At 42.5% G+C, this 25794-nt stretch overlaps 1 long non-coding RNA gene across 1 annotated transcript in view; it reads left to right on the forward strand.

Annotated features, from left to right (window-relative positions):
* Positions 1–19526, forward strand: part of LOC128342522 (uncharacterized) — a 74681-nt gene extending 55155 nt beyond the window's left edge. Inside the window, exons 2-3 of the long non-coding RNA XR_008315041.1 lie at positions 11416–11538; positions 19464–19526. This is a non-coding gene — a long non-coding RNA (uncharacterized LOC128342522). The remainder of the gene's footprint in view (positions 1–11415; positions 11539–19463) is intronic.
* The last annotated feature ends 6268 nt before the right edge of the window (positions 19527–25794 follow it).

A 25794-nucleotide genomic window follows, 5' to 3' on the forward strand; every position in this document is an offset into this window, starting at 1 on the left:
AAGGCAGCATTTTGCAACTTACCTCAAGCACCACAATACTCTGGCCCAGCCCTGGGGCCGGCAAAAAAGTCCCCATGGGCCAGATCCGACCCCCGGACCTTATGTTGTGCAGGCCTGTTCTACATCAACAGCACTGTTGTTCTTACAGAAGTCAAGGGGGAATTTGATTGTTGGAATAGATGCCTGTGAAGAGGCCAAGTCCTATTATGATTCTGCAGAGTTAAAGAAACCATTTGCGGATGATATTCTTCCTGGGCTTTGACCTGACATTTGGAGTTGTACTGAAGTTAGTGTAAAGAACTAAATAATGCAATAATCCATGCAAAAGAAATATTGGCAGTGTATGACTCAGCTCAAACACCTGATTACTTCATAAGAAGCTGACAAAATTGCAGCTGCCAATTAAAAGTGGCTTTTTTAGCCTTCGGTGTGAAAAAGGGTTTATCAGCACACACCTATAATGAGATGAGACAAATGACCAAGGCCTGTGTCCTTAGGTGACCTGTTCTCTTAATTATATTAAGATATTCCCTTAATTATATTAAGATAATTGAGACACAAGCCCTATTCACACATTATATTCAATAAAACAATCAATACAATACAAATAATATTTATATACCGCTTTTCAACAAAAGTTCCCAAAGTGTTTTACATAGATATAAATAAATAAGTAAAATGGCTCCCTGTTCCCAAAGGGCTCACAATCTAAAAAAGGAACATAAGATATACACCAGCAACAGACACTAGAGTGATGCTGTGCTGGAGATGGATAGGACCAGTTGCCTCTCCCCTCCCTCATCCTGCCTCCCCACCCCAGTCAATGGGGGCACAGTTGCCCATGACAACATTTGATTTGTATGACAACAAGCCAACCAAGAAGCAAGGAGATCACAAGCCCATCTCAAGCCAGTGCCAGAAAACCAACCAAGAAGGGAAAAACAGCCCTCCAAAATGGCTCTTGGATCACTCAAAACAATTCGAGCTCGAAATGGGGTAGTTTTGTTTCAAGCTTGAAATAGGTCCTTAAAATAAAGGATGTTTCATTTTGAGCTTGAAACACTCGAAACGGCTGTTTTGAGCTCGAATTGGTTTAAGCTCGAATAATTTTGAACACCTCTAACAGTGACCAATTGTGTTTAATAGAACACTTTAGTATCGAAAAATAATTCAACCTTCCTTCCTTGCTTTAAACAATAAATTTGTCCCTGTCAGCATTATCCAAATAATCAATATCAAAACCACTAAAAGGATATTTATTTTAATAATACTCCCAGATGTATTTATTTTTAAAAAATGATATAAGGTGTTTACATGTGGCTTAACCTAGGCCCTTAAAAGCCAAGTATAGATTTCTTTCATTGTTCAAGTGAAAGATATATGAGAGTATGACATCAATGGGAAATAGAGATCAGAGCTTTAAAATCATTTGTTCATTATAATGGTAGAGGAAACAGATCAGCTGGCATCATCATCATTGATGATGATGATGATGATGCTAACTTGGCAAAGAGGCACCTTTTAACATGGTGATTCTCTTTATTTAGCAGGGGGAGAGTAACTGGCCCTATCCACCCCCAGCACAGCATCCCTCCAGTGGCTGTTGCTGGTGTCTATCTTATGTTTCTTTTTAGACTGTGAGCCCTTTGGGGACAGAGATCCATCTTATTTATTTGTTATTTCTCTGTGTAAACTGCCCTGAGCCATGTTTGGAATGGCAGTATAGAAATCAAATGAATGAATGAATGAATGAATGAATACATCATCCTTTCTTACAATCACTGACCAGAGATAAGATATAGCGACAGATACATAAAGTGAACTGGCAATCATTATAAAAATATATGCCAGTGTGTTAGAAGCCCTTTTCACACATTATGTCCAATGCACATATAATCTGTGTGCAGTGTACAAATGTACAGATCTGTACACATTATGTTCCACAGTCCACACATACAGTAGCACACTTGCTATCTCTACCCTGCATTCAGGTAGACTGCTCCCAAGTTCACCTTTGAAAGCAACACACATACTCATTTGCTCAGAAACATAGACATGTATACAGACACATCTATGCACATACCATATAATGTTTGAACAGGGCCAGGCCCAGGATCAGGGCAAATCAGGTTCAACACCCTGGATGATCTTGAGTCAGTCACTGTCACTCAGCCTCATCTTAGGGGTATGCACAAAACTGGTTTACCTGGTTCGGTTCAAGTCCAAACCAGACTCAAACTGAACTGGGTATGTTGGGATTTGTGCCCTCTGAACAGACCTCCAGCTCAGCTCGAATTCAAGACGGTTCAGCGGTTCTAAAGCTTTTTATTTAAATTAACACTAACCGCCAGGTCCAGCAGTCTCAGGAGGAATGCTACTGCTGTGGGATGGTCTCTTCCATTCCACATCCCCCCGTGGGCCTCCCCCTACTCTTCCAAAGGCCATTTTGGCCTGTTTTAGGGCCGTCCTGGCCCTTTCTCTGGTGGCGGCAGTCATTTTTAGGCCCCCACCCATGCACCTTGGCCATTTGTGTGGCCTGACCTGGCAGGTAGTATAGTATAAATTGTCCCGTTTTGCTATGCAAGGTCTGCCCCAGTTTACATTTGGACATTTGACTACATGCGAGCACCGTCAGACATCCCTGATGGGGCTGTAACTCAGTGGTAGAGCATCTGCTTGCATGTGCTTCCTGGAAGCATCTGTTTTAGCTACTGTGGGAAGGAGGATGCAGGACTAGTAGACCTTTTGTTTTACTGAACAAGGGCTCTTCCTCTTAGGTTTTTGTTAAGAACCTAGGAAGCTGCCTTATTCTGAGTCAGACTATTTGTCCATCTAGCTCAGTATCGTCTACACTGACTGGCAGTGGCTCTCCAAGGTTTCAACCAGCTCAAATTGCTCTTCTCCCCAGAAACTCTTGTTCAGTGGTAGGCAGCCTCTGAACATGGAAGCTCCACGCAGCCATCATGGCTGGCTGCATCTATAACCACTAGTCCTGCGCACTGCCAAAAAAGGTCAGATCCTGAAATGACCGCTATACTGGCCCTGATGAGAGGGGTCAAATCAGCCCTCTCAACAGTCAAGTTGAGTCAAGTCAAGTCAGAAATCTGATGGCTCTGTTGGAGATCCCCCCCCCCGCTCACTGCAGCCTCTTCCCTTTTTCTCCCTGTGACCAGGGAGAGGGAGGTGGCAGGCTGGGTTGGGGCCTCTGGAATGAAGAAGCAGCATGCACATTCAGGCAGGAAGCTGCCTTCCACCACTTGGGATCTTAAAAGGATATTTTGTTTTTTTTATTTAACTTTCCTTCTAGGTCCTATGAGTGATGCAAGTGCATCTGGAACTGATAGGTTGTTGTTTCCCCCCCTGATGCTGCAGTCATTATCATTTATTATTTATTATTTATTTATTCGATTTCTATACCGCCCTTCCAAAAATGGCTCAAGGCGGTTCACACAGAGAAATAACAAATAAATAAGATAAACAAAATAGATCCCTGTCCCCAAAGGGCTCACAATCTAAAAAGAAACATAAGATAGACACCAGCAACAGTCACTGGAAGTACTCTGCTGGGGGTGGAGAGGGCCAGTTACTCTCCCCTGCTAAATGAAGAGAATCACCACATTAAAAGGTGCTTCTTTGCCAAGTTAGCAGGGTTATCATGACTGAAATAGGGATGTGCTGAACTGGTCTGATTGCGAGCCAGACCTGTCCGAGTGATTTGCTCATGAACATTCTGGACTGGTTCGAGCTGGTTCGTCGGCCCAACTGGCCCAGCCAGTGGGTTTGACTGAACTGGTTCAGGGATGCACGGTCTGAATTCGGTTTGAATTAGGACTGAACCATGGCAACCAGTCCATGCACACACCTAGACAGAAACCTTAGGGAAAAAACCCATTTCCCATTTCTCTGCTCAGCCATGAAGATCCTTGGGTAATATTGGACAAGTCACTTTATCTCAATCTAAACAATCTCACAGGCTGAGATTCATGAGGTGTGCTCTTTGCTTGCAAGCCACACTACAGCATGGCTGCACTGCTTGGGGAGGAGCGGGGCTGCTCCGTGCCTACTAAGTATTATGTAAGCACAGTTGTGACACTACTTCCATCAATCCCAGTTGCATTGTAGCTAGATGATGCACTCCTTATCAGGCATGAAGCAGCCCCTGTAAAGTGGCTCACAAGCAGCACATGCACCTCTCTCTGGGACTCAGAGATCTCTGTGTGGTATGTCACAGCCAGTGTTTCAGAGAGGATGTGGAAGGGTAATGGGTTGAGCAGTGGATACCTATGGATGCCACCATTGTCTCACAACCTAACCCACCTCACAGGGTTGTTGTGAGGCTGAAAGTGAAGGGATCACTTATGCTGCTTTGAGTTCCGTGGAGGAAGAGCAGCTTAACAAAAATACTATTTAAGTGTGTGTGGAACATAAATTTTAATCTGCCCTTGAGAAAGGGCAAGATCATAATCCAAATAAATAAATTACATCAATAAATATGCCAGCAGCTTGCCTTCTTAATTTGGCTTTTTGTAGCTTCATGAGAACATGACACTCCTGTTTTATTAATGACTTTGGAGCTTAAAGGATATGACTAAATCTGGTACTGATGGTCAGCTAAATAGTATATAGATATTGCAATTCTTCCTCAAAAATTCTCTTTAAATTAATTTTAGAAACATTTGCATTGTTTCCTCCCTCAGTTGCTTCAACATTTCCAGAAATTTGAAACCTCCACTCTTGACTAACACAGAAAGTAAATGGTACGCCCAGCTGTGATTTCAGGAATCTGCATAATCCTGAATCATACATTTCTTTGAAAGCTCATTTTTGACACATTGCCAATTTCTTTGATTTAACCACTTGCAGATCATGACTAAGCACTCAAAATGCAGACTCTTTGATACACGCTTTTATCACCTTGAGAATTTATTATTACAGAACCATGTCGGGTATCCTGGTGTCCCTTTGACTTCCTTCAGCAAGGAACTCAAATTGTTGAGTCAGGGCATTTGACTCAAGACAATTTAGGACTCATCACTCAGCACAACCCCCATGAGGTAAAATTAAGTTCTGTTAAAATCATTGCAAGTTCTCCTATTTATTTCAACAACAAAAAAAGGATTATGGCCGATACTGGGAATGCCTGATATGATTTATTTTTTTTAAGGCTGTACATGAGTTCTGTGAATTCTTAAAGGCCAAAATCAGAAATAGACATCCAAGAATATAGCAATTCAAATGTTAATTTTTAAGTTTATATCTGCAAATGACTTAACTACATTAGACATATATTCAGATATTCACGTAACATAATTTCACCCCCAGCACAGTATCTCCAGTGACTGTTGCTGGTGTCTATCTTATGTTTCTTTTTAGATTGTGAGCCCTTTGGAGACAGAGATCCATCCTATTAATTTATTATTTCTCTATGTAAACCTCCCTGAGCCATTTTTGGAAGGGCAGTATAGAAATAAAATAAATAAATAAATAGATACACATAACATATATTCACATAACACGTATTCAGGTACAGGGAAACCTCGCAATTCATGGACTCACCATCCGCAGTTTCATATATCCACGGGTGTCTAATTGACACCCGTTTTCATTATCTGCTGATAAGAAATGGATAAAACTCATGTATCCACAGTTCCCAGAGGACCGGAAGTGACCATGGAGGTCACGTCTGGCTGCCATTTTGTCTGCAGGAGTCATTTTGTGGCTTGTTTCATTTAGAAAAAATACATTTCCCTGCAATTTTTCATGGTTTGGGGGGGATTTTATGCTTTTGAGGGCATTCCTGGGCACATGCAGACCTCATGGAGCACAGTACAGTATAGAATTTCACATTTTAAAGCTATTTTTAGTGTTTTAAAGCTCTTTTTTAGTGATTTTCCTCTATTCTGGAACCCAGCCCCCACCCCCGTTTCACATAGGCATAATGCCTCGTTACTGATGGTTTCATTATTCATGGTAGTAAACGAGGGACAGAACCCTCACAAGTAACGGGGTTTGCCTGTATGCATATTTCCCCCACTTCTGAAATGATTAAATGAAAATTGTCTATATAACTCTCAAAAGAGCAATTGAAGTCCTTGCTTGAAGAAGGCTGTGCTCTGCAAATCTTTCTTTAGTACTACGGAGATGGCATGCTCTCTTCTCTTTCTCTAAGCAGTGGCGGTCAAATACTAAGGCCCAGAAGAATATCAACAATGCCCTCCGATTAATTAATATATACAAATAGCCGCTGTTCAAAGACTAAATTACCTTGCTTTTACATAAACTATTGATTTAAATATGGGACTTGCTCTCACTTTAAGCAAGAGGTTAATGCAGGCTTCCCCAAACTGTGGCCCTCCAGATGTTGCTGAACTACAACTTCCAGCATACCCAGCCACAAAAAAATTATGTCTCGGGATGCTGGGAGTTGTAGATCAGCAACATCTGGAGGGCCGCAGTTTGGGGAAGCCTGGGTTAATGGCTAAATTTGTGCTAGTTTTTTCCCTAGCAGCAATGCAAGGACATTTCTCTTTCCTCTTCATCTGTCCCATCTGGCTCTCTACACTTTCACCACATTCCCACATAACATGGAACTGAGGGTCCAATGGACTCGTGGTTCCACCCTCCCCTTTGCGTGGTTACCTGTACACATTCAGACGTAACCATCAGGACCCTAACTGCAGTCAGGAAGACTGCCAAGAGGAAGGGAAATTGGCTACATGGGCTGGGGAACTGGATGTGTGGGCTTCCTTCTGAAATGAAGGACAGACACACCCGGAAGCCAATCACAGCTGGAGTGAGGGAGGAGCTTCCTCCCTCAACTCCAGTTAGAGCTTGCTGTAGCACGTAATGATCCCTAAAGGACACCTCAGGTAGGAGCAGTGAAACTCACTAAAATAATATAACAGAAAAAACAACAACAAATAAATATATAAATATAGACTATATTGAAAACTGAGTAATCATCTGAACATGGTAATATAAATAAATCATGTAAGGCAAATTTGCTGGCAAAACATAAAATACATCCAACAACAAAGAATTGAGCAATAGAACTGAATAGTCCATCAAATGAAAGAACTAATTATTGAAACAGCACCCCAGTAATAACTCTGTTTCAAATATCTTTCTCAAGTCTTCATAAAAGTTCATATATTCTTCCAAAAATATCAATAAGATCTTCCTCAGAACTTCAGTGTTGTGGAATAAATCTTTTTCATGGGGGGGTCGCAGGACTTCTCCCATGATGCAAAAGGTTCCTGAAATGTGCAAAAGGTAAAATGTGCCGTTGAGTCAATGTTGAATCCTGGCGACCACAGAGCCCTGTGATTATCTTTGGTAGAATCCAGGAGGGGTTTACCATTGCCTCCTTCTGCGCAGTATGAGATGATGCCTTTCAGCATCTTCCTATATCGCTGCTGCCCGATATAGGTGTTTTTACTTCCCATAGTCTGGGAAACATACCAGCGGGGATTCAAACCGTCAACCTCTGGCTTTCTAATCAAGTCATTTCCCTGCTGCACCATTGGGTGGAAATGGGGCCTTAGGGATGTGCAAATGGCTTTGATGTCGAGCCAGCTTGACATCAAACCCGATGGCTTGACGGAGTCTGTGTCGAGCTGAAGTGGGCCTGGCTTAACCTAAACTGGCTCGCAACATGGTAAGGATTCCCCTTTACCAGTAAAGGGGGAGCGGGGACCAGGGGGCTTAATTAAACAGAGTTGGAGTAGGAGGGGAATCAAAATTTACCTTGTTGTGGCAGCCGTCAGGGTGGTCAAGGATGGTCGGGGTGGCGACAGGGGCTTCCCTCTAGAATGGGCAGGTCTGTTTGGCACCTGTTACAGGCTTGTTTGGGGCCTCTGTGCATGTGTGGAGGTAAAAAAAAATGGCCTGTGTGCAGAGGCCAGTTTTTTTACTGCGGTGCATGCAAGGCCTGAAACAGACCCGAAATGGGCCTGCCCACTCTGGCAGGGGTGGGGGGATATCCTGCCACACACACACGCCCAACCACCACTGACCACCACCCCTGCAGCCACTCCCACTGGTGGCTACAATGAGGTAAATTTTGAGCCCCTTCCCGCCCAAACTCTTTTTAATTAAGCCCCCTGGTCCCCCCTTCTCCTGGAGTCCCCTTTACCCGATTACTGGATTTCCCTTTACCAGTATGGCCTCCAGTCCCTCCACACTGGGCTCAAATTCAAGCTGAACCAGGCCCAGTTCAGGTGTGCACAAAACCAAACAGGACCCTGTTCGGTTCGAGTCTGGTTTGACTTGAATCAAATTGGGTTTTCCAGTTTTGAGCACATCCCTATTAGGCAGGACTTGCTTATCCTCTACCCCAAACCCACAAACCTGAACCAGGTAAAACCCTGTGTACGGGGGCTCCATATACATGATACAGAAATATAACATCTTGTTACCAGTTGTCTATGATTTCTTTTACTAGCAGGTCCTCCCAGGCTGCCGGCAGCCATTGTTTCTATAGGGCGGGGCGGGGCGGGGTGGGGTGAGGAGCGGCCCAGCAGTGGCAACTTCCCCAGTGCACTGTGTTGCTTGTGCTGTGCATTGTGGGATTCCAGGAGGCCTGGTTCCCTCCCTCCCAACTCCCAGTTGCCACTCCGATTGCCCCCACACCGCTCATCTGGGTGTGCGGATGGCAGAGCCTGGAGGAGCCAGCAATCGTGTTGGGGAAGGCAGGTGGGCTCCTGCCTTCCCCCCACCCCAGCCCTCCCCAGTCCCAGCAAATTTGGCCATGTGAATGGCCTTCGGGTTAAATGTTTCACTTCCACTACAGACTCCATTGTCCCCATTGCAGAGCCCTAAATGACCTTTGATGTGCATACCAAGTGCCTGAATGTGCAAGGCCTTCCTGTTTACTTCACTGGAAAGGCCACTCAGGCACATTCAGGACTGGCCTAGCCATAATGCCACGCATGTCATAAAGTGGGCCACTTCAGCTCCCAGATGGTGGCCTAGTTCTCAGGGGCAGCACAACAGCCCATACAACCCCCTCCCAGAGTGGGGAAACAAAATAGCACTAGATTGCTTTTCTTTTTTCATTCCTGACAGAAGAGGAAGGGAGGGAGAGAGATTTGAAAGAAGGAAGGAATTGGAGATGTGATTTTAATAGACAAAAAAAAGAGAAGTGGCATAGGGAGGGGTTCCACACTAGGAAACAAAATGGCATGAGCCAGCATTGATTTATGTGCAGGGGTGTTTTCCAAATTCTCCTCACCTAGAATTTCTTTCCAGATTTTGGAGTTCTGAATTATCTAATCTCACTTCTGAAGGAACCAAAACAATAACAAGCTGGTCAGCCACTATTGGCACTGTTCTATTTGGCAAAGCAGATGTGCAAATTTTGCAAAGGTAGGATTTTCAGAATTCTTAGAATTCTTAGTTCACATGTTCACAAAAGTTCATATTGTTCCCTACTGAAAGTGCTGACAGTTTCCTCTTGTGCATGGCGACCATTTCTTCCTTATTATTGTTTCCGATTAAAGTGCTTACCAGCTTGACATTGCTCATAGTTGGTGTGATGCTTCCCCAGGCCGCCCCCCACCCCTTTTATTTTCTTCTGTTAAAGTGCTGACCAGCTTGTTATTGTTCATGGCACAATGCTCTTGCTCAAAAGATTGGATTACTGTACCCTGTCTGTTTTGGATACATGTAAAAATTATCAAGTAATAGAGACCAACACCAGTCAACATGTCCAGTTAGGTAAAATATATGCTTTCTTGAAAAGAATAAAGAACAGTTGGGGGAAAGCCAGTATAAGTCATAAAATCATAGAGCTGAAGAATTGCAGAGGTCTTGTAGGCCATCTGGTCCAGTCCCCTGCTCAGTATCCAGAACTTGAACATCCCCAGCAGATGACTTTCCAAGCTTACCATTCCCCTAGGAAATTGGTCCCACTGTCAAACTTGGTCCCAATGTCAAACTGCTTCTAAAATTAAGAGGTTTCTCATACTGTGTAACTGAAATGCACCCTCCTATCTGAAGAGCCCATGTGACTGACTAGGACCATCATAGGGCAGGAAAGTGTAAATTAGGGCACCTTTAAGTGTGAATTAGTAGGTGCTTACCTCCCATACCGCCATACCTGAAAGCTCTTCCCAGCCGCGGCACACCGCCCAGCACCCGCTATGGTGGAGGATCAGCTCCGCCACTCAGCTGGCGGAGGCTATTTTTGCATGGCCAGAAAATGGTCTCCACACGTGTGGAGGCCAGCTGAGTGGCAGAGTTGATCCTTCCACCACAGTGGGTGATGGGTGGTACACCGCTGCTGGGAAGAGATGTCAGGTGTGGCAGTATGGGAGGTAAGCACCTACTAATTTACACTGAAAGGTGCTGCCCACTGCCGGTGCCTGCACCAGCTGCCACTGAGAACAGCACTGCTGGATCAGGCCCGAGGCCCAAGCTGGTCTTGTGGTAGCAAGCATGACTTGTCCCCATAGCTAAGCAGGGTCTGCCCTGGTTGCGTATGAATGGGAGACTTGATGTGTGAGCACTGCAAGATATTCCCCTCAGGGCATGAAGCCGCTCTGGGAAGAGCAGGAGGTTCCAAGTTCCCTCCCTGGCTTCTCCAAGATAGAGCTGAGAGAGATTCCTGCCTGCAACCTTGGAGAAGATGCTGCCAGTCTGTGAAGACAATACTGAGCTAGATAGACCAATGGTCTGACTCAGTATATGGCAGTTTCCTATGTTCCTAAGGGGAATCCCGAAAAGACTTTGGAGAGGAGAGCTGGTCTTGTGGTAGCAAGCATGACTTGTCCCCATAGCTAAGCAGGGTCTGCCCTGGTTGCATATGAATGGGAGACTTGATGTGTGAGCACTGCAAGATATTCCCCTCAGGGGATGAAGCCGCTCTGGGAAGAACAGAAGGTTTCAAATTCCCTCCTTGGCTTCTCCAAGATAGGGCTGAGAGACATTCCTGCCTGCAACCTTGGAGAAGCTGTTGCCAGTGAAGAAGCTGCTGTGAAGACAATACTGAGCTAGATAGACCAATGGTCTGACTCAGTATATGGCAGCTCCCTATGTTCCTATGTTCCGATGTTCCCATCCAGTCCAGCATCCTGTTTCACATAGTGGCCCACCATATAGCTGTGGGAAGCCCACAGGCAAGAGGCGAGGGCATGCTCCCCTGGATGTCACTTTTGCTCTCCTTGCATAGGCTTGTGGTGTTAATCTATTGTTGTTGTTGTTGTTGTTAATAGGCACTGGAGTCCTAACTAATCAATTTATTTAGCCTCCCCACTCAATGGGATTCCCTTCCAAATAAATGATAGGAGTGAAAGTGTAAAGTGTCAGAGTTCTTAGAACTCAGGTCCTAAAATGGCTCTAAATACCCCTTGTAATCATTTCACTAAGCAATTATTTAATAACCAGTTTACCCACCTTTTCCACTGAACATTTCAGGCCTGTTGATAACATCAAACATCAAAAGCAGAGAGCAAACGAGATTTATGACTTCTTTCACCAGCTGCAGAAGAGGTTTGATCTGTGGAACATCATTATCAGATTATATGCTGCAACCTGCAAGTATTAAAAATTAATATGTCTCTGAAGCATGACATCACCTCTGGGTGTGCCTTATATATTAGATTGGTTGATGTGATCAGTGCTTTTCATGTGATCAGTGAGTTAGGGAAATTAATCAGATATATGCAGAAATTATCCATTTCATGTAATAAAAAAACATGCCTCCCAAAACCTAATCTTCAAAAGGAAACAGGACACATTGTGGGAAGTGTGGTGAAATATGAACTCATAATCTTTTGAATAAACATAAAAGAGAGGAAAGCAAGGAGCAGTCAGTGTGGTGTAAAGGCGGGTTTGGGAATCCTAAATCTTGTTCTCCCATAAAGCACTTGGGTTGATACAGAAGTGGCCTTCTACTGAGCAAGTCCATTGGTTCATCTAGGTCAGTATTGTCTGCAGTGATTGGCATAGGTTCTCCAGGGTTTCAGACAAAAGCCTTTTCAAGTGCTACCTGGAAAGTAGGAGTGTGCAATTCAGATTTTCTGTGTTTCGATTTGTAACCGAATTGAAACAGCTCCGATTTGATTTGGATCTGAATCAAAGCCATCTGAATCACCCCAGATTCGTTTTGGCTCCGAATCATGACTGATTCGATTTGAATCGATTCAGATTTCAGATCTGTCCTATTAATTCCCCCAGATTCCCAGCTTTCATTAAAAAACAAAAAAGCTAAGCTCTAGCCCTTATAGAAGTGGAGTTATGAAGCAAAATGTGTGGTCACTATTTTTTAAGTGTTCGGATTCTTTGGTGTATAATAACTTTCACTCAATGAATCCTTATGAGGATTCATTACACACCTTCATTTCTTCTATTCATTTTGACTGTCTTTTCGACAGTGCCAACTGTCAACTGCCATGTGCCAACTACACCCCACTCCCACCCGCAAGGCAGTGAGGTACTACTCAGTTTAAGTTAAGTGCCTAATGGGTGGAGGCTACCACCCAAATTGCAGAGTAATTGGACAAAGCGCTGATTTTTGGTGAATTGTCTGCCTCAAAGACACTAAACCTTCAACAATTCACCAAAAACCAGCCGTTTGCCCAATCCCTCTGCAATTTAGGTGGTAGCCTCTACCCACTAGGCACTTAACTTAAACTGAGTAGTACCTCACTGCCTTGCGGGTGGGAGTGGGGTGTAGTTGGCACATGGCAGTTGACAATTGGCACTGTCTAAAAGACAGTCAAAATGAATAGAAGAAATGAAGGTGTGTAATGAATCCTCATAAGGATTCATTGAGTGAAAGTTATTATACACCAAAGAATCCGAACACTTAAAAAATAGTGACCACACATTTTGCTCCATAACTCCACTTCTATAAGGGCTAGAGCTTAGCTTTTTTTTAAATGAAAGCTGGGAATCTGGGGGAATTAATAGGACAGATCTGAAACCCGAATCGATTCGAATCGAATCATCCATGATTCAATTTGTACCCGAATCTAGCCAATGGACCACACGGGTGATTCGTTTTGTCTCCGAATCACCCGAATCAGCTAGATTCGGGTACAAATCAATTTGTATCCGAATCGATTCGCACATCCCTACCCATCACATTCAGAGGCATGTTGCTGTTTTCATTGGTGAAACACTGGAGAGTATGTCATTGACCGACATGCCTACATGTCACTGCTGCATAATGATTGCAATCTGCTTCAGAGGACCTAAATCAGAAAGGGGGGGGGAAGCGAGAGAGATCTGCCTGATGAGACATATAAAATAGACAGGGAAAAGATACTGCTTTTAAGTATGCACAAACTAAATGCTTTTCTGGGATAAGAGGAGAGGACTTATATATATATATATATATATATATATATATATATATATATATATATATATATATAAAACACATTTTATACCACCAAAAATGGGCACCTCAGGGCAGTTTACATGATGGTAAAAGCAACCATCGAAACAGTTAAAAATAGTTTAATATAACAGTTACAGTAAAACCAGCTTACAGTTAAACAAAGGCTTGATTGAATAAATGCACCTTGAGAGCTCTTCTAAAGGCTGCAAGAAATTGCAAAGCTCTTACAGCTACAGGGAGCTCTTAACTCCCTGAGTCTCTCATTTTAGAAGACAAGCGTTGTGGGGGTGGGATGATAAGAAAAAATGTTTTTGGTCAAAGACCGTAAATAAAGTATGTATGTATGATAAGAGAAAATGAAAGATGAGTTTCTCAGAGCTAAATAGCATATGGGTGATGTAATAATCATAATCCATCAGGATTCTCTTGGGACTGAATATGGACTTATTAGCAATCCATTCAAACAGCAAAGAAATCCATTTTCTAAAGCCTTAATGTTTGGGATCCTTTGAGATTCTGTGACCTATTAGTTGGCATTCTGCAAATACAGACTAGCCAGATTCATGTTCTGTGTGAAGAAATATTTCCTCATTACTCCCTTGTGAACAGATGTCAGAGGTTACTAACTTCCTTCTCTGTGCTTTGTTATCCAGAGCTGGTAAATGTGGCATTTTATGCTACAAACTCTGAGCTCCAGCTGATATTTCCATTTTTACATCAAAAGTAACTATTTTATATTTTGATTTTAATTTCTCAAAGTATGTTTTCTTGCAAAGCAACACAGCATCTAGAAAAGCACTAGATAATTAAAGATAATATTCCACTAAAAGAAAAGTTTGTGTTCCTAGAGCAGGGCTGCTCCACTTTGGCCCTCCTGCAGATGTTGGCCTAAAACTACCACAATCCCTGGTTATTGGCCACTCTGGCTAGGGATTATGGGAGTTGAAGTCCAAAAACAACTGGGAGGCCAAAGTTGAGCAGGCCTGTCCTAGAGGATCTGTCAGTTGGGCATTAATGGTTACAAGAGTTTTTCCTATCACCCAGATGTCTATAGGTGGTACTTGACTTAATCATTACTAGGCTGTTGTTGCAGTGAGGTAATTATAAAGTAGATAGAAGGTATTTGCAAACACACACACACACACACACACACACACACACACACACACAACTTCTAACACAAGTCTTACTAAAATACTTTTCCTAAGTCTAACCTTCCGAAGCCATATGCCTTAGCTTCCTTCCCTTGGACCTCTCACCACCCTGCAACCCCTGATCTCCAACGACTTGCAAAAATTCACCCTGAGAGAACTGTCAAGACTCCATTGCTCTCCCCTCACCTGGCCACACCTTCACCTTCTTCCCAGAAGACACTCAGGAGCCCTTTAGTCCCACCCAGTGTGTTAACAGATTGGGTCATGACCTAGTGTCTACAGACTGTCAATCAAGGAAAACCATTTGCTGCAGTTAACCCTATAATGGCTGGCTGGCTGTCCAGTACAAACCCGAATCATGTATGGAGTGCCCCCCGATAGCTCACAGGGACTTTGACTTAAAGGTGGATGAGATGTGAATGCACACTGGTTAATCAAAGTAAAATCACCATCTGGGAATGCTCCTGGTACTTGAAGTACTTTCATTTCTCCCCTGTATGCAGATATGTATATTCATAAATAAATAGAAAACCACAAGTCTTCAGTACTCCTTCATTACAAAAGGAAAGTAAGATTGTGAAGGCAGAAGGCATAGACTGAGTGTATATGACACAGCTTTCATGCTGAAGCTAGGAAGGATAGTAACCTGATCTGTACCTGGAGAGGAGGATTTGTGGGAACTATATGGCCACCAGCAAGTCAGTAAGCCAGGAACATTTTGGGAATTGAGAGTGTGTGCGCTCAGTATGCTCATTCTCCCTAGACCATCCACCCACTTCTCACCAACATTTGAGGCTGGCAGAGAATCTCAGGAGAATGTTGGATGAATCTTGGAAATCCAGTGTGAGAATCGAACTTGAGCGGGTAGAGATGTCATGCCCACCGGGAGCGCATGGTCTCCATCCCTGACATGATTCCAGTGCACTGACTTGCCGGCAGCCATGTGAAGTCATTCATTGTTTGCTGCTTTTACTTCCAGTGTGGAAGAAAAGGAAGATACAAATGCAAAAAAAAAAAAAAGTTGCTCCTGAAGTTTCATGCCACAGTGCTTTGATTTTGTTTTCCAAAGTCTTTCAAACTGAAAACTTAAGATGGGATTTTTAAATGCCAGTGTGGTGGGGTTTTTTAGAGGATTTCAAAATGAAAGCTTCATTCACTGACAAGACAGCAAAGTAAACTTCATTCAGATTCAAATGAGGATGAAGTCATCTTAACGCCAAATATTCAAATGTTTAACTTTGAATATAGATGAAAATGAAGAGATGAAAGTCCTGCATAGCTGTAAACAGGTTTATCTGAGCCCAATGCGTGTCGGCCAAAGCCTTCTTCAGGGGCAAATTAGGACACATAACAACACAGAAAATGTTAAAATATACAATCATTAGACTCTTAAAAACCAATAATATTAAAACGACCTGTTATGAAAACTGTAATCATTGTATACTTACATATTATCCAGTATTTTAACATTTTCTGTGTTGTTATGTGTTCTTGTTTGTCTCTGAAGAAGGCTCTGGCCGACACGCATTGGGCTCAGATAAGCACCCTGGGACTTCAATCAATCAATCAACTTTATTACAGTCAAAGACCAGCACATGTTATAATACAGTAATACAGTAAAATAGATAAGGCAATCAGAATATTATGAAAATAAATGTTACATGTATTACTACTATAGGTGAAACTCGGAAAATTAGAATATCGTGCAAAAGTCCATTAATTTCAGTAATGCAAATTAAAGGGTGAAACTGATATATGAGACAGACGCATTACATGCAAAGCGAGATAAGTCAAGCCTTAATTTGTTATAATTGTGATGATCATGGCGTACAGCTCATGAAAACCCCAAATCCACATTCTCAGAAAATTAGAATATTACATGGAACCAAGAAGACAAGGATTGAAGAATAGAACAATATCGGACCTCTGAAAAGTATACAGTGTACTGTGCTTGATTGGCCAGCAAACTCGCCTGACCTGACCCCATAGAGAATCTATGGGGCATTGCCAAGAGAAGGATGAGAGACATGAGACCAAACAATGCAGAATTGCTGAAGGCCGCTAATGAAGCATCCTGGTCTTCCATAATACCTCATCAGTGCCACAGGCTGATAGCATCCATGCCACGCCGCATTGAGGCAGTAATTGCTGCAAAAGGGGCCCAAACCAAGTACTGAATACATATGCATGCTTATACTTTTCAGAGGTCCGATATTGTTCTATTCTTCAATCCTTGTCTTCTTGGTTCCATGTAATATTCTAATTTTCTGAGATTGTGGATTTGGGGTTTTCATGAGCTGTACGCCATGGTCATCACAATTATAACAAATTAAGGCTTGACTTATCTCGCTTTGCATGTAATGCATCTGTCTCATATATCAGTTTCACCTTTTAATTTGCATTACTGAAATTAATGGACTTTTGCACGATATTCTAATTTTCCGAGTTTCACCTGTATAAACTATAGGATTGAGATTTGTATTACAGTTAAGACTAATAGAATAAGGGTCTTAAAAATACAAGGTATTTAAAATATACTATGGAATACAAGCGAGGTAGCTAAAATATAAAATATAACTAAAATGTAGCATTAAACATCTAAATAAAATAGTAAGGCAGCTAACTAAAATGGATAATAGTTGGTTTTTTAAAATCTGCTACATAAAATTGATCAATGATAAAATACAACTCTCAATAAATAAAAGACATCTACCATGTTAAAAGAGAGAGAGAGAGATAGTATATGGTAAAAAGGGAAATAAAGTTACTAACTAAAATAGGACAATCTAGTAAAATAGTAAGATCAGCTTCATGGATTATGGGCTACAGTCAGGGCCTGATGGATCTTGCATGCTGCCATGCAGAACCTAGCAGCATTGTACGTGAAAGTCCGTATTTCACGCAAGAGCAGCATCTTAGTGTAGACTTGGCTGGGGCGACCAGGACAGCTGACTAGTAGAGGGAGTAAGAATTCATCTCGGCTATCTTTATAGAAATTGCAAGAAAGGAGCACATGCTCAGTGGTTTCCACCTCACCAGAGGCACAGGGGCAAAGCCTTTCCACATATGGAATCTTCCTATATTTTCCCTCCAAAACAGCAGATGGAAGGGCATGACATTGAGCAATGGTGAATGCCTTTCTGTGGCTTGGAGTTTCCATAAAATATGCAGCGGGGGCAGGGGAGGGGGAGACCTGGAGCTGTCTGAGGTCAGGAAACCAGGTATCCTACTTTGATCAGCCTGGCGCTCTGTATCCAGGATCCTCTGTTAAATAGCCACTTTCGCCTTATCACAGCCCATAGCAAGGAGCAGAAACGGAGAGCAACCCCCAACCCCCACCTTGTCATAGACCACCCATTTCCAAGAGGATTGGAAATTGTCCTGCAGTATTATTGGGGCCAGGACCCTAGGGCAATGGGCTAATTTGAGTGAGTGGTTAAGAACAGTCATCCAAATGTTGGCCTCAACTTTTATCATGCCAGTTTCCAGACACAGAGTGGCACTGGAGATACAACAGGGCACTTGTAAAGCCACTCTTAGGAATTTAGATTGGACACATTCCAATATGATAAAATTAGAGGGTGGTTCCGGGTGGGCACCATAGATTAATTGTCCCAGCAGTTTGGCCTCATATAGTTTGAGCACTGCAGGTATGTAATGACCACCTCTAATCTGAAGGAATATCAAGATAGTGGCAGAGCTCCTCTGTGCTGCTAGGGCAATGTGTTCACAGTGGGCCTTTTTTGAGGCAGAGGCATGGAGAGCCACCCCAGATATGTAAAACAGGTGACCTGTTCAATTCTGTCTAATTGCGGTTCTTAGGTCTTTTGGCAAAGGCCTTGACCTTAGTTTTATGATAGTTTATTTCAAGTTGTTCATCTTTGCAATTCTGTGCCAATGCTGACAGAGCCCTTCTGAGGCCTACAGGGGTCCTTGAGAGGACTACAATGTCATCTGCATAGAGTAAGATGGAGATGGGTCTTTCAGCCAACTTAGGAGGGTGGAAGTCAGGGTTATTTAGGTGGTTCACCATGCAATTGATAAAGAAATTGAACAGAATCAGGGCCAGGATGCAGCCCTGTTTGACTCCCTTCTGGGTTGATACGGGGTTCATAAGGTGCCCTTGAGGGCTGCATCTCACTCTGAGTGTTGTCTCTGTGCCGGGCATGGATCAGTAAAAGCAGACGTTGATCAATTGTAGTGGATTCAAGCTTTCCCCACAGCTTAACACAGGAGATAAGTCAAATGCGGCCTCAAGGTCTATGAAGGTAGTGTACAGGAAGGAGGAGTTGTTGAAGGAATATTTTTCAATGAGATATTGAAGCACCAGGCACTGAACAGTTGTGGATCTGTCTTCTCTAAAGCCCACTTGTTCGTCTGCCAGCATTTCGTCTTGCTCTAGCCAGTCCTTGAATTTCCCATGTATATGTCTGGCATACAATTTGCTGATGGTATTGAACAGGCTAATGGGCCTATAGTTGGCAGGGTCATCCCTGTGTCCCTTTTTGAATATGGGGATGATGATCGCTAACCCCCAGTCCCTAGGAATGCAGCCCTGAGCATCAATATGTGTAAATAATGAGGCCAGAACTGGGACCCACCACTCCAGATTACTTTTTATAAGGTCCATGGGAATGAGGTCTTCCCCTGGGGCCTTGCCCGCTTTGGATTGTGAAACAAAGGACTCAACCTCTGATACCATGACTGGAGGGGCAAGTATACTTGCAGGGCAAGTATTTTATACCCTTTAGAGGGGGGCCTTTGTTTGCCGTGGTATCTTCGTATAGGTTCTGAAAGTGCAAATCCCAGGTTGCTGGGGGGATATGAGAGTCTGTCAGGGCCAGGCCATTGTGGGTAGAGTTAGCCGTGATATGCCATAATGTAAATGAGTCATTCACGTTAGCTGCCTGGATGAGTCATGACCAGGTATTCCTCATGATCTCTCTCTTCTTGATTTTCTACAGATGTTTGTATTTTTTCTTGAGGAGCAGGAGATGAGAGAGAAACTCCAATGGTGACTACCCCTGTACTAGCTCCATAAGTGAGGTAGGCAGAGGTAAAGGCTTTCCTGGCTTCTATAGAGTCCTTATCGAACCCGAGTTTGGATAGGCGCCAACCATGGGACTTTTGTCTCTTTATTTTCATCCGTATTTTGTGCTTCTCATTTTTCTTCATCCATAACTTTGAATATAAACTACTACTCACAAAAACCCTCGCTGTGTTCCCAGGTGAATTAAATGACTGCAGCTTCAAGGGTGCTCAGCAAAATAATTTCACAAAGGCTTCCAAATGTCCTATGCCTGATATTATGCCAAGTGATATCACAGCACAATGCATCTATTTACAGATGCATGGCAAGTTACCATAATTATGGTATATAATGGGTGGCTTCACAAATCATACCAAACTTCTGGTTCATGTAATCAGTTGTCCTGGGAACACAGTGCACCCAACTTCCAGTGTCAGGAAGGATATGCCAAGATTGGGCATGTCATACAAACCCACCAATCCTAACATATTCTGCCCTACTTATGGTATGGATCCCAACTTTTTTCCCTTACTTCAAATTTTAGTTACAGATATTGGGTTCTGTATTGCAAGTAGGCAGAGATTAGCGGGTCCGTATGACGTGCCAAATCTCAGCATATCCTTCCCAGCACTGGAAGTAGGGCATGCACAAGTTACCAGGGTGATGGTTGTTTCGACACACTAGAGGTGTTCAGCATTACAAGTGAAGCCGCCCAAAATGCAATGTACAACAATTAGTTTACAGGGGAGGGAAAATCATTTATACAATTTCTAGTTTAAGCAGGAAACTACACATTATATTATTGTATTTCAGAATATGGGTTTGTTTTCATTCCGTACCGACATATTTTCTTATTAACCTTTCAGGTAGATGGTAGAACATTAAATTATTCCTTACAGCAGGATGATGACCTTTCTGGTACAGCAATATATATCTTCCCTGTTAAATATCTACTTACAAGGATGGCCGGATATCTCTGGTGTTATTCATGATTGCAGGAGACATCATTCGGTGTTCCTGAGATGACATTACAAAACCATCACCTAAGCAATAAACACAATTATTTCTTCAAAACATTGGAACAGAAGATTTGCTGTCCCCCAAGGCACAACTCAGATGAGGATTCTTGCTACTCTGCAACCTCCCCAGTTAGGGCATTTTCTGGGCTACATATCTACAGGATATCTGTATATATCCTGTAGATATCTAGAGGAGTAGAGATGCTATGTAGAGCACTATTAACACATCCGCAGGCCCCTGGCTTGCTTCCCCCCAGCTACACCACCTCTAGCTCGCTCATCATGTGAGCGAGCTCTCTCTATCTTACTCTCCTCCTCCTGCCTCTCTCTCTCTGCTGCCGCCGCCATGCAGCCACTGCCATGCTGGCCCACACTCTCTGTCTCTTGCTGTCCTCCTCCTCCTGCTGCCCCAGTGTGCTTTCCTTCTTACTCTCTCCCCCTCCACCATTGATGCCACCACCATACATTGGGAAGGGTGGCGGGGAAGGAAGCCACCACTGCACTGCATCGGAAGGGAGAGAAGGAAGCAATTTTACCTTCTCTCTCCTCCCCACAAAAGCCCTTTTCATAACCAGGAAGGTTGCACAGCCCTCACAGACATCTTCCTGTACTTGAAAGGGGCTTCTGCTCTGCTGCTGCATGGCAAGGCTCACACACTCTTCATTAATTAAATTCCTGCGAAGACAGAGTTCTTGCTCTGACCTCCTAAAGCTGTGCAGCATATCAGCCAGTAAAAGCCCTGGAAGTTGCCCCACAAGTAGGTTAGGATGACCGAGCTCTGTGTATCTAATTACAAGAGAATCTGACCATCCATAGTTTTTCATTTATTTATTTATTTTAAAGTAACTCAGGAACTGTACTCACAGAGAAGCACAGTAGAAAAATGATGACACATCTGAGAATCTTCAGCTTTCTTTCTAAAATTGTAAATAAAATAGACAGCTAAAATCTTTTTAAAAATGCATAGACAGGCAGGCAGGAGATCGATGGCAGAATATGTCCACCCACCCACCCCCAGATGCGATTGGGGGAAACAATGCAGATTCCCGCCACCATTGGGAGCTCCAAAATGCTTCAGAATTTCCCAAACAGTGTTTGAAAACTCTGACCCAAAATAGGCTTCCCTAATTTGGATCAAGCCACCTAATGGTGCAATGTGAAAATAACCTGCCTAGAGAGCAGGAGACTTGTTGGTTCGAATCCCTGCTGGTGTGTTTCAGAATATGGGAAACTCCTATATCAGGCACCAGCAATATAGGAAGGTGCTGAAAGACATTATCTCAAACTGCGGGGAAGATGGCAATGGTAAATCCCTCCTGTATTCTATCAAGAAAACCGCATGGCTTTGTGGTCGCCAGGAGTCGACACCCAACTCACAACCTTTCCTTTAATTTGGATTAGGAATATCTCCAACACCCTCAAAAATGGCCCAAATCAGGCCATCTTTGAAATTCCTGATCCAACCTTGCACAGCTCTAAACGTGTATAGCCATTGGCTGTTTGCAATATGGCCTGTGTTACCAATATTGAGTACATTCTATCTAAATTGTTTCATTTTACTTCTGACTGTGTCAGTGAATGAAATAGATCAAATAATATAGATTTTCATATAACAGTGTCCGTAGTTATTATGATTGCGTGTCAACAACAGCAGACATTCAGACTAAATTATGCATAAGTAGTCCCATAAAAATTAATGGGGCAAGTTAGTTTGCATAACACTTAAAGAGGGTTCTACTTTCCCCATAGACTTCTTTGGGGTTTCTGCTTCCAGCAGCTTTATGGAAGAACAGCTGGAATCATACTGTAAAAGTCCTAGAGATTCATTCAATCATATTCTGACCATGCTGTTTGCTCAATGGAAATAAGCCTAAATAAAACACGGTGGTCTGAATTTGTATATATTTTGGACTTATAAATGTTGCAGCATATGTGTCTCACAACACATCTGGGTTCCAATGAATTTCTCAGGAAGGTTTCTCAGGAAGCACTGCGTCATAACCACGGGCAGGCAGATGTTGAATCTTTGACAAGACGAATTCAATAAGTGCAATTTGGCTAGAGAGGAAGGCCAGCTTGCTTGAACCATCTCAGGAAGATTGTCAGGTGCCTTCAGAGTGGCCCAGGTTATTGTGAGGTGTCAGATGCTGCCTTGCCTTATAACCCGATGGGGCCCAACCCCCTTTCTACACCAGCCCTTGCATGCTTTGAAAGTTGTGGGGGAGGAGAGACGGTTGCTGGCAGGCTCTTCTCTCCTCATGCTTCTTGCAAGCTTTGCAAGGAGTGTCAGGAGAGGCACTCCTTGAAAAGTTTGTAATGGTCAAATTTGTTGGAGATCCTGCTATAGATGGCATCGAGCTTTTGCAACAGTAACCCTAATGACCACTAGGGGCATTGGGAGCAAAGATAGATAGGGTCTCCTTCTCTTTCCTGTTTATGTCTTCCTCTATGACCTCTCCATGGATAGAATGTACTCAGGAACTTCTTGGGAGTGACTTCCTTCTTCTTCAACCCAAAATGCTTCTAGCTCTCTCTCTGAGCACTGTGTTTTTATAGGTCTCTCTCTGACCATCATGTAGCCAGCTCCTAGATATAGGTCTTTTCTATCATCATGGACTTCTGTATAAAGTGGATTAGTTTAACCTTACATGAATCTCCATGCTTATCATTTACAAGCTGTTGCCCTGAGTGAGTGAGCTCCTGAAATACTCTGCTATATAAGTAATTACCCCCAACAGAAGTGGTCCTGAAGAGCTACTCCAATAGCGGGGGGGGGGGGCATCTTGTCATCCTGAGAGTGCCCCAAAAATCTGCCGCCAGAGGCAACCTCCTCGGCTCACCTCACAAAACGGCTGACCCTGATGTGAGGCCTTGGGAAAGCCTACACAAGAATAATTGGGGGTAAATCCTTCTCCACTATTCCCTACTTCTTAATAAGGCAACAACACCAGAATGCTCTTCTGCACTAACCGCAGCATTACCAGAAGAATCCCATTCCAAGTAAGGCACTTATCTACTAGGCCTCCTGTTTGGAAGCAGGTTGAAAACATGTTTCTTATTGTCCCAAAAAGTCATCAGTTGCCATTTAAAAACGATTCACATGTGTGTGTTCTTAAAGTACTGATGCATAAAACAATGGTGTGTCACTTATATAATAACAAACACATATGATGAATACATTTACATAGGATACAACTGTCAGGGAAATCTAAGAAATACTTGTCATGAAGGCTGAAAAGCTGGGCATTGGTTCGAAATGTGTCTTGTTATTAATTCCAGTTTCAATAAGAATTTCAGGCTATGGATGCTCAACTCATAATAAAAATATTATACAAGCAGAAAGCTGTATTACAAGTCTTCTGTTATTTGCGAACTTCGCTGGCACCACAAAATTCTAGCAGTTACAAGAAAGTTAATTACCAGCTTGATGTGCGGTTGGAATTGTACCACTTATGCATTCCAATGCTTGCTATATTGATACTCTGAAAAAGGTGATTTCAAAAATGATTGTATTCACTTCTTTCCCAGTATTGCTTAATAGCTACTATTATTCCCCCTCCCTAAAATATTGTTGCTGAAGGGCATTCAAGCAAGATATACCTCAGGTCTTCCAGAGAAAGAAGTCCAGGAAGGGTTAACCCATACAGAATAACAGGCAGGGTGACGCTCAAATGGGTCACATGCTGAATCCTGTCAGATTTGAACCAAGTTCTCCTCCACTTGCGCTCTAGTCGCCTACCCAACCGCTTCAGCCCCTACAATTTGTGGAGTACTACTCTCGATTATATAAAACTAAATTCCCAAATAGGAACAAGATTAAGCAATATTTAAATAATTCACAAATTAAAGAGTTTTCAAAGAGATGTTAAATAAACCGATCATAGAAGAGGAAGCTAGAGAGGCAATACAAAGACTAAATTTGAATAAGTCACCAGGTCCAGATGGGTTTTCAGCCTTGTACTAGCGATGTGCACAAATTGTTTTTTTAAAAATTTGGTTTGTGCCCAAAACAAATCACCCCTGATTTGTTTGGTATCCAAATCTACCCCCTCCAAATCACCCCAGATACGATTTGTATTTGCTTTGATTCTATTCAGATTTGGACCAATTCATACCACTTAACAAGATTCTAGGGGCAACAAATTTGAGTGGTGGATAGGTCCCCATGGGTGCCACCTACCATCCAAATTTAAAGGTAGTGGGACATTTGGTTGATTTTTAATGAATTTGTTTAGTTTTTACTGATTTTGAACATTTCCGCCATAGGAAACAATGGGGATTCGAAGTTGCCATATCCTAACCCTAAAATAGATCCCCAGCTTTCATTTTTTTAAAAGCAACAATTTGATCAATGGAGAGCATACAATTTGCAAAGTCTTATGGTAGGAAGATAAAAAATGAAATCCTTTCAATGTTTAAATCAAGAGTGGGATAAACACCCTTCCTGGCTATTGTATTCACAGATTAACAGTATAATTCAAGAAGAAGTACAGAAGCAAGGTGGAAACTTGAGAAACTTGACATAATTTGAATCTCTAATAACAAAGAACTCAGAGCATTTGTTGAGTCTTGTATACAAATTACTATTGAAATATGACCCGGAATCAGAACAGGTGAAAGACTGTATGATAAAATGGATGCAGGATTTTAATAGAACAATAGAGATGCAACAGTGGGAATTTCAATGGAAGGTGAACATAAAATTTATAGTGAATAGTACCTTGAGGGAAAACTGGTATAAAATGTACCTACATTGGTATATTACCCCAGGAGAGATTTCAAAGATGAACAATAAATACTCTGGGGATTGCTGGAAATGTAAAGAACAGAAAGCTACTTTTTATCATATGTGGTGGATATGTAAAAAAGCACAAATATTTTGGGAAACAATACATTTGAAGATGCAGCAAATCTTGCACATAGATTTTCCTCTCCCCCCACCCAATGGAGATTTTTTAATGTTAAATATCACTAAACCATATATTTCAGCAAGATACACTGAACTTTCTTTATATATGATAATGGCGGCAAGAATCCTCTATGCTTTCTTGCTGGAAAACAAATCTGATTCCATTTCTAGACTATTGGTATCTTAAACTGGGGGATTATGCATCAATGGCCAAAATTATTGCATATATTAAGAACAAATCTAAAGATTCTTTTTCTCAGACATGAGAACCATTTATTCAGTATAATATATCACAGGGTTTGGTTCCTCAACCAAGATGTTGTTTCTTTTTGTAGAGA

This window comes from Hemicordylus capensis, chromosome 2, assembly GCF_027244095.1.
Source record: "Hemicordylus capensis ecotype Gifberg chromosome 2, rHemCap1.1.pri, whole genome shotgun sequence".
Classification (NCBI taxonomy): domain Eukaryota; kingdom Metazoa; phylum Chordata; class Lepidosauria; order Squamata; family Cordylidae; genus Hemicordylus; species Hemicordylus capensis.